This window comes from Cornus florida, unplaced genomic scaffold (assembly GCF_030987335.1).
Source record: "Cornus florida cultivar Cherokee Brave unplaced genomic scaffold, ASM3098733v1 CherokeeBrave_3.0.0_Hap2_Chr02, whole genome shotgun sequence".
In the NCBI taxonomy this organism is placed as follows: domain Eukaryota; kingdom Viridiplantae; phylum Streptophyta; class Magnoliopsida; order Cornales; family Cornaceae; genus Cornus; species Cornus florida.
In genome coordinates, this window is record NW_026775572.1 from 12,932,598 (window position 1) to 12,942,096 (window position 9,499).

At 37.7% G+C, this 9,499-nt stretch overlaps 1 pseudogene; it reads left to right on the forward strand.

Moving 5' to 3' along the window:
- The first annotated feature begins 5,395 nt into the window (after positions 1 to 5,395).
- Positions 5,396 to 5,494, forward strand: LOC132297820 (small nucleolar RNA R71; annotated as a pseudogene).
- The last annotated feature ends 4,005 nt before the right edge of the window (positions 5,495 to 9,499 follow it).

Here is a 9,499-nt window from a genome sequence, read left to right on the forward strand (position 1 = left end):
GAAAGATCTTGAGTTTGCTCTTCCTCGTGTACTGGCGATCCAGCTAGAGAGTGCTGCTCTGCGTCATCTGTAGGTCGCTCTAAATCGATGTCTATGTGTTTGGCAGCTGGACCTACTGGTACATCATCCGCTGCAGGGTCTGCTACTGCTGCCTCAGCTACTGCCTCTGTCTCCTCAGCCTCGAGCTCCTCTGCAGCCACTACTGCGTGGTCCTGCAGTCTGGTGATAATAGCATTGTAGCTCTTGTCCCAGTCCTTCTTCAAGAAGTGACAGGAACCTCTCTCAGGGTGCTCCTGAGGATGGAAAGGATAGCGCTGATCGATCAGTATCTGGGTGATGAGGTGGCCGAATGGAAAAGACTTAGCCCTTCTGGGCTTCTCCTTGCTGATATACTCATCGAAGAGCTTCCTCATCACGCTCCAGATGAGCGCTGGGATAGATACCCAGTGGCCTGTATAAAATACGTAGAGGGCTGTCAGATAGTTTCCTCACTGCTGAATCTTGTGCTCGGTCATATATATGTTCCGAAAAAGAACGGAATCAAAGAACCATAGGTTATCTGGAAGAAAAGTGCGGGTGCCGAAAGTCTCGCCATCGGCATGATGACCTGTTAGAAATACTGCCATGTCGGTATAAGAAGGCTTGTATAGCCTAGGATAAAGCTCCTGTAGCTCCGGAGGGCATCAGTGTGGACAATTGCATGATCTGGCTAGTGTGTCCATAGTAATAGTAATCTGATGGCCATCTATAGTAGTGACCAGCTCTGCCGTGGTACACGGGGACGGTCGAAGGTTTACATTCCATACTAGCCGCTTGTAGACTGGCTCAGTAACTGGGGCAAGAATAACTGCAAGGCCCCTCTGGATAATATCATCGTAAGCTGATCGGGTCAGTACCGATCTGGAGAAGAAATTTATGTCGAACATTGACTCATGATCCACTGTCATATGCGCATATCTAGGCGTGGGCCTGTCACGCTCTTGAGTTGGCTGAGGTGGCTGGTGTGGTGGAGATGGTAATGGTAAATGCTTAGCCTCGGTATGTGATGGAGATGGAGATGGTGTAAATGCAGGCTGAGCCTGAGAAGGAGATGGAAAGGAGATTGAGTATGATCAGCCTCAACCTCATGAGAAGGTGACTGAGGTGGAGTAGGCTGTAATGGTTCCTTCTGTGCATGAGAGGGCTCTGCTGGCTCTTCTATCCTAGGTCGGATATGTCTCTGAGGCCCTTGTTGCCTTTTGGCAGCAGTCTTGCGCTTAGTCATGGCTTGAAAAATAATTTAAAAACTTGTAAGGGGAGTCAGTGCCAGAATAAAGAATTGAAAGCACAAAATAGAAACATGCATATCAAATAAGATAGATAAAACATATATGACATGAATCTATACAAGTGACAGAAGGTGAAGCATGCTAAATAATGTAAGTATGAAATGCATCCAATGTGGAATATCACAAGCATTAGGCATATATGAGATAACATGAACATAATATATGATGAATGAAGTGTGTGTATGAGATCTGTGAAGTTCGATCGATCATAAAAAGGTTTGAGATCGATCTCAAAACTTCGACCGATCTGAGAAACTGAAAAAGATGAGTTCGATCGATCTGAGATAGAAGTTCGATCGATTGAACTGTGCGAAGATGAAAACTGAAAGGTCACAGATCTGTGACTTTGGAAGCACGGGGGCCACACGAACAGTGTCGTGGGCCCATCAACTCATCAAATCATCAATCATACTCACATAGCATGGCCCATACTCCCAAAATGGATTCAAAATACACAAATATATACATATATATACAAATCTATATACACATATATATAACATGCTTTAAGCTTCATCAATGGTGGATTTCATCAACAATATATCATGGATCTAGCATGTAAAATGCAAATACATAAAATAGAAGCTTAAATCACAAAGTGGATCTCGGATCTTAACTAAAATATGAGAGAAGTGGATGAGATGCGAAGGGGGTGATGGAATCCGAGAGAAGAGAGAAGTCAACGCCCACTGGATCTCGCCGGAGAAGATGATGAAGATGGGTGCACAGTGGCGACGAGAATGAGGGACAAGGGTTTGGAGGGTTGGATCGATCTAATGAATCGATCTTAAGACCCTCAGGTTTTATTTTTAAAAACTTTTTCCGTTCAGTTCGATTGATCGAACTGAGATTTCAGATCGATCGAACTGTGATGATCTCTTTTCAAAGTGTTTTTAGAATTTTTTGAAATTTTTGAAATTAAAAACTAAAATTAAAAATTAAAAATTAAAATTGAAAAATAGAAATTTTTTTTGGATTTTTGAAAAATAAGAATAAAAATAAAATAAAGAAAATAAAATCTTTTTGGATTTTTGAAATAAATAAAGTAAAAATCTTTCTTTCTTTTTTTTTTTTTTTTTGAAAAATTAAGTAAATAAAAGAAAATCTTTTTTGTAGTTTTTGGAAAATAAAATGAAATAAAATAAAATAAAATAAATATTTTTGGATTTTTGAAAATTAAAAAGTCAAATAAAGTCAAACAAAAGTCAAAATAGAGAATTGAAGAACAGAGATCGATCTGAACAAAATGTTCGATCGATCAGACAGAGGGCAAAAATATGCAGGTTTATGGTTCAAAAAATTGGTTAAGTGTTGGAACTTGCAGATCGATCGAACTTTGAAGTTGGATCGATCTAAGGTCTTCTGATCGATCTTGAAATATTTTCGATCGATAAGATAGAGAGCTGAAATATGCAGGTTGATGTAGGCTCAAATTTTTTCTAAGTGTTGAAACTACAGATCGATCGAACTTGATGTTTGGATCGATCGAAGGTCTTCTGATCGATCTGAGAATAAGTTCGAGCGATGGGACAGAGAGGTGATTTGGGTGCAGGTGGATGCAGGTCGAAATTTTTTCTAAGTGTTGGATGCAGGTGGAAGTTCGATCGATCGAACTCTCACTTGAGATCGATCGAACTTATGCAAAATGCTCAATCATAACATAAAAGTGCATGCAATCCTAATCACAGTTCCTAGCAATACATATGAACCAAAAACAAGTATCTAGACTTCGCAAGAAATGAAATTTAAGATAGAAATAAGGGAGGAATAGGGTTTTGACACCCTACGAAATATCGTGCTAGTCTTTAACGTCTCTAGCAAAACATTGGGCTCTTTTAGCCCGAATCAAAGATCTTGTAATGCATTCCCTCTTTGTTGGGGTGATAGATGCTTTGAACTCCACCCAACAAATAGTTCTTTGAAAAACTTGTTGGATTAAGCTTAAAAGAAACTTTTGATCCCTTGTCAATGCAATCACAATCTTTAGGCTTCCATGCCCTTTCAAAGCAATAATTTGAAACAACACTTTGAGAATGCAAGGTTGAAGATGATCCCTTTGAAGTTTTGGTCTTACACAAAGCTCACTTCTTTGACATTGAAGATCATGACATTTATCTACAACATTAACCTTTCATTCATATTTGTCAAATGAATTGGGTGTAGGATTAAAGATATTCAACTTCACCTTCATGTGGCCAATTGAGATCATTATTATCCACGTCCTACAATTGATGTTGGCATTAGCGGTTGCCAAGAAAGGACGGCCAAGGATAACGGGAATTTGGCTTTTAGGATTGGGGACCGGTTCCATGTCAATGACAATGAAATCAACGGGGAAAAAAAATTTGTCAATCTTTATCAAAACATCCTCAATTATACCTCTAGGCTTCTTAATGGATCGGTCGGCAAGTTGTAAAACTACCGATGTCGGTTTCAATTCACCTAGGCCCAATTTGACATAAATCGAGTATGGAAGAAGGTTAACACTTGCTCCTAAGTCAAGAAGTGCCCGATTAATGATATGATCACCAATGATGCATGAAGTAGTAGGTGAACCGGGGTCCTTAAACTTTGGTAAAGTGTTATGTTGCAAAATTGAGCTTACTTGCTCGGTTAAAACCACTTTTCTTGGTGCTTGGTTCTTGTTCTTCCGCTTTTGGGTGCACAAGTCTTTCAAGAATTTGGCATAAGCCGGAATTTGCTTGATTGCATCCAAAAGTGGAAGATTGACTTTCACTTGCCTAAACATTTCCATGATTTCATTGGTTTTTGCCTTTTGCTTGTCTTTTGAAATGGATCATTTTAAGGTATCCGGAAATAGAGCTTTTGGCTTAAACACTTTTTCAGTATTTTCTTTTGAAAACTCTTTAACACAAGAAATTTTCAAATCACTTTCTTTCAAATCATTTTTCAACAAAACCTTTTCAAATTCATTTTTAAGCAAATCTTTCTTCAAATCATTTTCAAAATCATTCTTCAAATCACATTTTGAAGCTTTCTCATTCACAAGATCATGTATATGCAATGAAAGAGGAATGGGATGTGAAACGGGACGGGTGACAACTTGAGGTTGCACCGGTTCACTCTCTTCATTGGACATTTCAACTTGATTGTCCAGAATCCTACCACTCCGCAAGGTAGTCATCGCATTAACATGCTCAATGGTGTGGCCTTCCGATGAGGAATGGGTTTCCACAACACATTGTTGCTTAGGTGGGGCATTCATAGACATCTTTTCCTTCTCTCTTGCATTAAGAGTGCTTGTTATTTGCCCTACTTGGGTTTCCAGCTTCGCAATAGATTGAGAGTGGGAATGAAGCAATTGTGTGTTTGCCTCAAGAGTGCCCAAAGCATTCAAAACTTTTTCTTCAAAGGTGGGACTTCTAGCATTTCCTTGGGAATACGATTGGTTGGGAAAATGAGTGTTAGCAAATTGATTCTCTTGTGATTGATAAGGTCTATAACCTTGGGATCAGTGGTTTTGAAGTGGAGGTGGAATGTACTTCCCTTGAAAACCGCCTTGGGAAGGGTTTGAACCCTCTCCTTGGTTTTTCCAAGAGAAATTCGGATGATTTCTCCAACTTGGATTATAATGAGTACCATAAGGATTGTTCCCTTGGTTCACAAAAGCTGCATTGACTTGTTCATTAGGTTCATTTTGCACTTGTCCGTGAGGACAATGAGAAGTAGAATGAAGAACACTAGAACAAGTCATACATGTTTCATTTGATGCACGATGAGAATGGTTAGGGAAAGAAGATACTTGGTTTGCCGAGTTTTGGTTAATAAAAAATTAATCAAACCTTTGAGATAAAGACTTCATTTCGGCGGCTATTTCATTTGAATAGTCGACTTGATGTAAACTAACACTCTTCCTACCTTGTGAATTTCTACCATTTTTGGATGATAATGTTCTATGCAAAGAATTTTCACTCATATTCTCATAAAGACGCCATACGTCATCCTCATGCCTATCAATGTATGAGCCACCCATGGAAACATCAACCATGCCTTTGTAATTGTCCGATAAGCTTTCAAAGAAATATTGAACTAATTGTCATTTGGGCATGTCATGATGTGGACATTTCCTAAGCAATTCATTAAAGCGTTCCCATGCCTCATGAAACGTTTCTCCATCCCCATGTGAAAATTCCCGAATTGAGGTTCTCATGACATTTGTCTTAGAAACCAGATAATACTTCTTTAAGAATTCTTGTTGCATTTCTGTCCAAGAAGTGATTGAAAAAGGCCTAAGATTGTTAAACCAATATTTTGCCTTGTCTTTTAAGGTGAATGGAAAAAGTTTGAGTCTTAAGACCTCTTCCGGCATGTCCGTATATTTTACGGTGGAACATACTTCTAGAAACTCATTCAAATGCTTGTAAGGTACTTCACTTGGAAGTCCATGATAGTTAGGAAGCATTTGAATGGTTTGTGGCTTAATTTCGTAGTGATGTGCTCTAAATGGTAGCAATTGAATGCATATGGGTGCATTGTATTCATTAGGCAAATAATGATCTCTTAAAATAAGTGGAGGACTACTAATTTGAGGTGCAACATGGGCACCTTGATTTTGATTTCCTTGAATGATGGGAGGTTGTGGAGCATACATTGGCCTTGGCATTCCAAATGAAACTTGGCCTTGTTGTTGTTGTGGTTGGTGAATGAATGGCCTAGGCATGTCTAATGGTGCTTGAATGTTCTCATGATGCACATTTGGATGGAGGATACCTTGTTGGTCTATGTGACCAAGGTCCTTCACATGCTCTTCATTATTGCCTTCCATTAATGTAATGGATTGGGTAGAACTAGAACTTCCTCTTCCCCTAGGATTTCTAACTACGAATTCAAGATACAAATCAAGAGGGACAAGAGTTGGTCTTAGTGATCTATGACCATGCATGCACAATGTAAAAACACATAAACACAATGAATAAACAAACACTTCGACTTCACAACATTTTAATGAATCTTCCTCCACAAACACTTAACCCATACTCCTATGCTTTAACAACAATGATGCAAAGAACAATTAGGAATGCCTCCACGCGGGCTCACGATTTATCTAAGAAATTAAAAACAAGCCTCCACGCGGGCCGATGATTTAACTAAAGGATTGAGTAAAGAAAGTCTCATAAAGGTCCTTTAGCACTTCAACTCTAAATTTATAACTTAGCTTAGCAAATTTTTTTTAAAATTTTTTTAGCATTTTTCCCTTCTTGCTTAGCTCTTTTGCTTGAATGCTCCTTTGCTTGCTTCCTAGCTCAATGCTCCTTGTCAAAGATGAACAAACATAATAAGCAATCAAAAGAAAAATAAAAATAAAGTAAAGACACGATCAAAAGAGTACTAATTCCTAATGAATTCCACAAATACGTCGTTGCCTAATCCCTGGCAACGGCGCCAAAAACTATAGTCGTTGTCCTACCATAAGCTTAAGAGTGTGCATTAAGGCGAGGGCTAAGTTTTACATTTATAAAAGCCACTACTACCTTCACTAAAAATATAGTTAGGGCGAGTAGGGATCGTCCCAAAGGATTGGAGTCGAATTTGGTTGTGGAATCACTATTAGGGTTAGTAGGTCGAGTGATCAAACAAATAGTTGGTTGGTTGATTAAACTAGAGAGAAAATTAAATTAAATAATTGAATGCAAGAAAGAGTAAGTAAGAGAGAGATCTTGGGGTTTAGAGGTCACCACCAAACAATACTCTTCTACACCCTTAACAAATGACTAATGAGGGAAATGTGTGTTGCAATATTGATGTATGTGTGTGTTTAGTTGATTCAATTAGCAAGGGTGACCAATTAAGTATATATTGTCTAAGCAACATGTGAAAAACACAATATATCTAACAATTAAGTATATATTGTCTAAATAGCATGTGAAAAACATAATATATCTAGCAAGTCATTAATCCTTTCATTAAGCTTACAAACCAAATGCACCACAATGTTAGAGACATATGCTACTTGCATTTAAAAGTATGGAACATCAAACAAGAAGTATGTATTGTCCTCCCATCTAACAACTATGCTACCACTACACTACAATTAAGCTAAAGATATGAAATTAAACTAATTAAGCTAAGGGAGAGGCACAATCCATCAAGAAATGAACATGAACCATTTAGATAATTACAAGAGCATTCAATTAAGCATAATGTTTTGACAATCTCTAGATCTATGTCATTAATACACATAGACATGCATCAACAACACAAGAAATAGAGACAAACACATGAACATCTATTCTAGCATACATAGACATATGGATAGAATGAAATGATCAATTGGAAGCATTAAACCACATAAATCATTGAATAAACAAGATCTATATATATAAAAGTGCCAAAACATATATTACAACACTAATCCCTCAATAATACACAAAATCAAGATGTAGAAAGCATGCTGGGGGCTAACTCTAGCCCCAAGAGGATGTCTAGCCACTCATGGTAGTGCTTCTCTAACCCTCAAGGGCTAACTCCATGGTAGAGATTTGCTCATTGGTTGATGAAGATTCTCCAATGGTGTCTCTAGCCTCCTCCTCCTCTAAGCTTCCTCTCTACGAGTTCTACAAGGTATCATACGATATGATGTGATATGATATGTTATGATGTGATATGATGTGATATGATGTGAAAAGTAATCCTTATCTTTATATAGGTAGGTCAAATTACACCCAAAATAAGCTGGGGTCATGCAATAAATATTCCCCAATGATTGGATAAAGGACAACTTTCAATAAGCTGAAATTGAACTTTTTCGCACTGGAGGAAGTTCGATCGATCAAACCTTAGACTTAGATCGATCGAACATGGCTGAGATCTATCTAACTGAAGTTGGATCGATCCTCAATGGCGGCGCTTTTTGGATAAAAACAAATTTGAGATATTTTGAAGATATTTTTAGGAAAAGGACAAAAATGGTTGGTAAGGTGGTACAACTGGATAAAATCAATCATTTAGATAAGGACAAGGTAGTTCGAGCGATCGAAGAAAGATGTTAGATCGATCGAACTTTTGAGATCTCTGAAAATGTCATCATGGCTCTGATCCATTTTGAAGTGCTGAGATCGATTATGTTGGATCCATCGAACTTTGATTTGAGATCGATCGAAGATGTTGATTTCCACTTTTTTCTTCCTTTTGTTTCCACTTGGCTCATTTTTTTGATTCATCCCAGAATTGCTTTATTTCTGCTCTTATTTGGCTGAGTTAGCTTATTTTCGGGGTAAGTGCCTGAAAATGGAAATAATACAAAATCAATCTAAAACAGTAAAGTAAGATAGATAAGGGTACTAGAATGCCTAAGCTTAAGGGGTTTAAATACGCACTTTTCAGCACTCATCATCCGGCAACTTGAGCACTCTACGAACTAGGCCACACCGGGTAATGTTTTATAAAAAAATAATTTATTTGAATCTATAATCTTCGTCATCCTCACCCTCATTCTAAGTAATATTGTAGTATTCCAACTCATAAACATTACAATCCTTGTTGCCTATCTTGCACCTTGAGAGTGAATCAAGCAACAGATATATTGATAGTACACTAACGAAAGCATGATAGTACATGTTATTAAATTTACTCAAAACTATTAACCACGGGTTACCATTTTTAATAAAAATGAATCAAAGCCATTTGACACCAGAAGAGTCCCTATTGTGCATTTTATCAAACAATTATCATGCTACCATGCAAAGTCGCTATTGCGCATTTTATCAAACAATTATCATGCTACCATCAGCATAAACCTCTTTTGGCCAAAATTTCTCTGCAAAATATTTGTTGATTTAGTAGATCTAAAAATGGCACATAAAAGAAAAAATTTCAAGCAAAGTGACTGAATCTAGGGCAAAAACATCAAGATTACCCAAAAGCACCATTTTTTATGAGAAACTCGTAATCACATTTGAATGAAGAAACCCATAAATAATTTTCAGTAACTACCCTAGATCTCCAACATATAGGAAGAATAAGCAAAATCAAGCACTGTGAAACCCAGAAACAATTTTCGAAGACAACCCTAAAAAATCTATATAGAGGAAGAAAACCCACAAAGAAAATTACCTACAGAAAATACAGGGAGAGAGCGTCTTTACCGCGTGTGATACCCCTCGATTCTAGAGCCATGGGTGATCAAATCCTAGTACAGATCCGAGGGATAC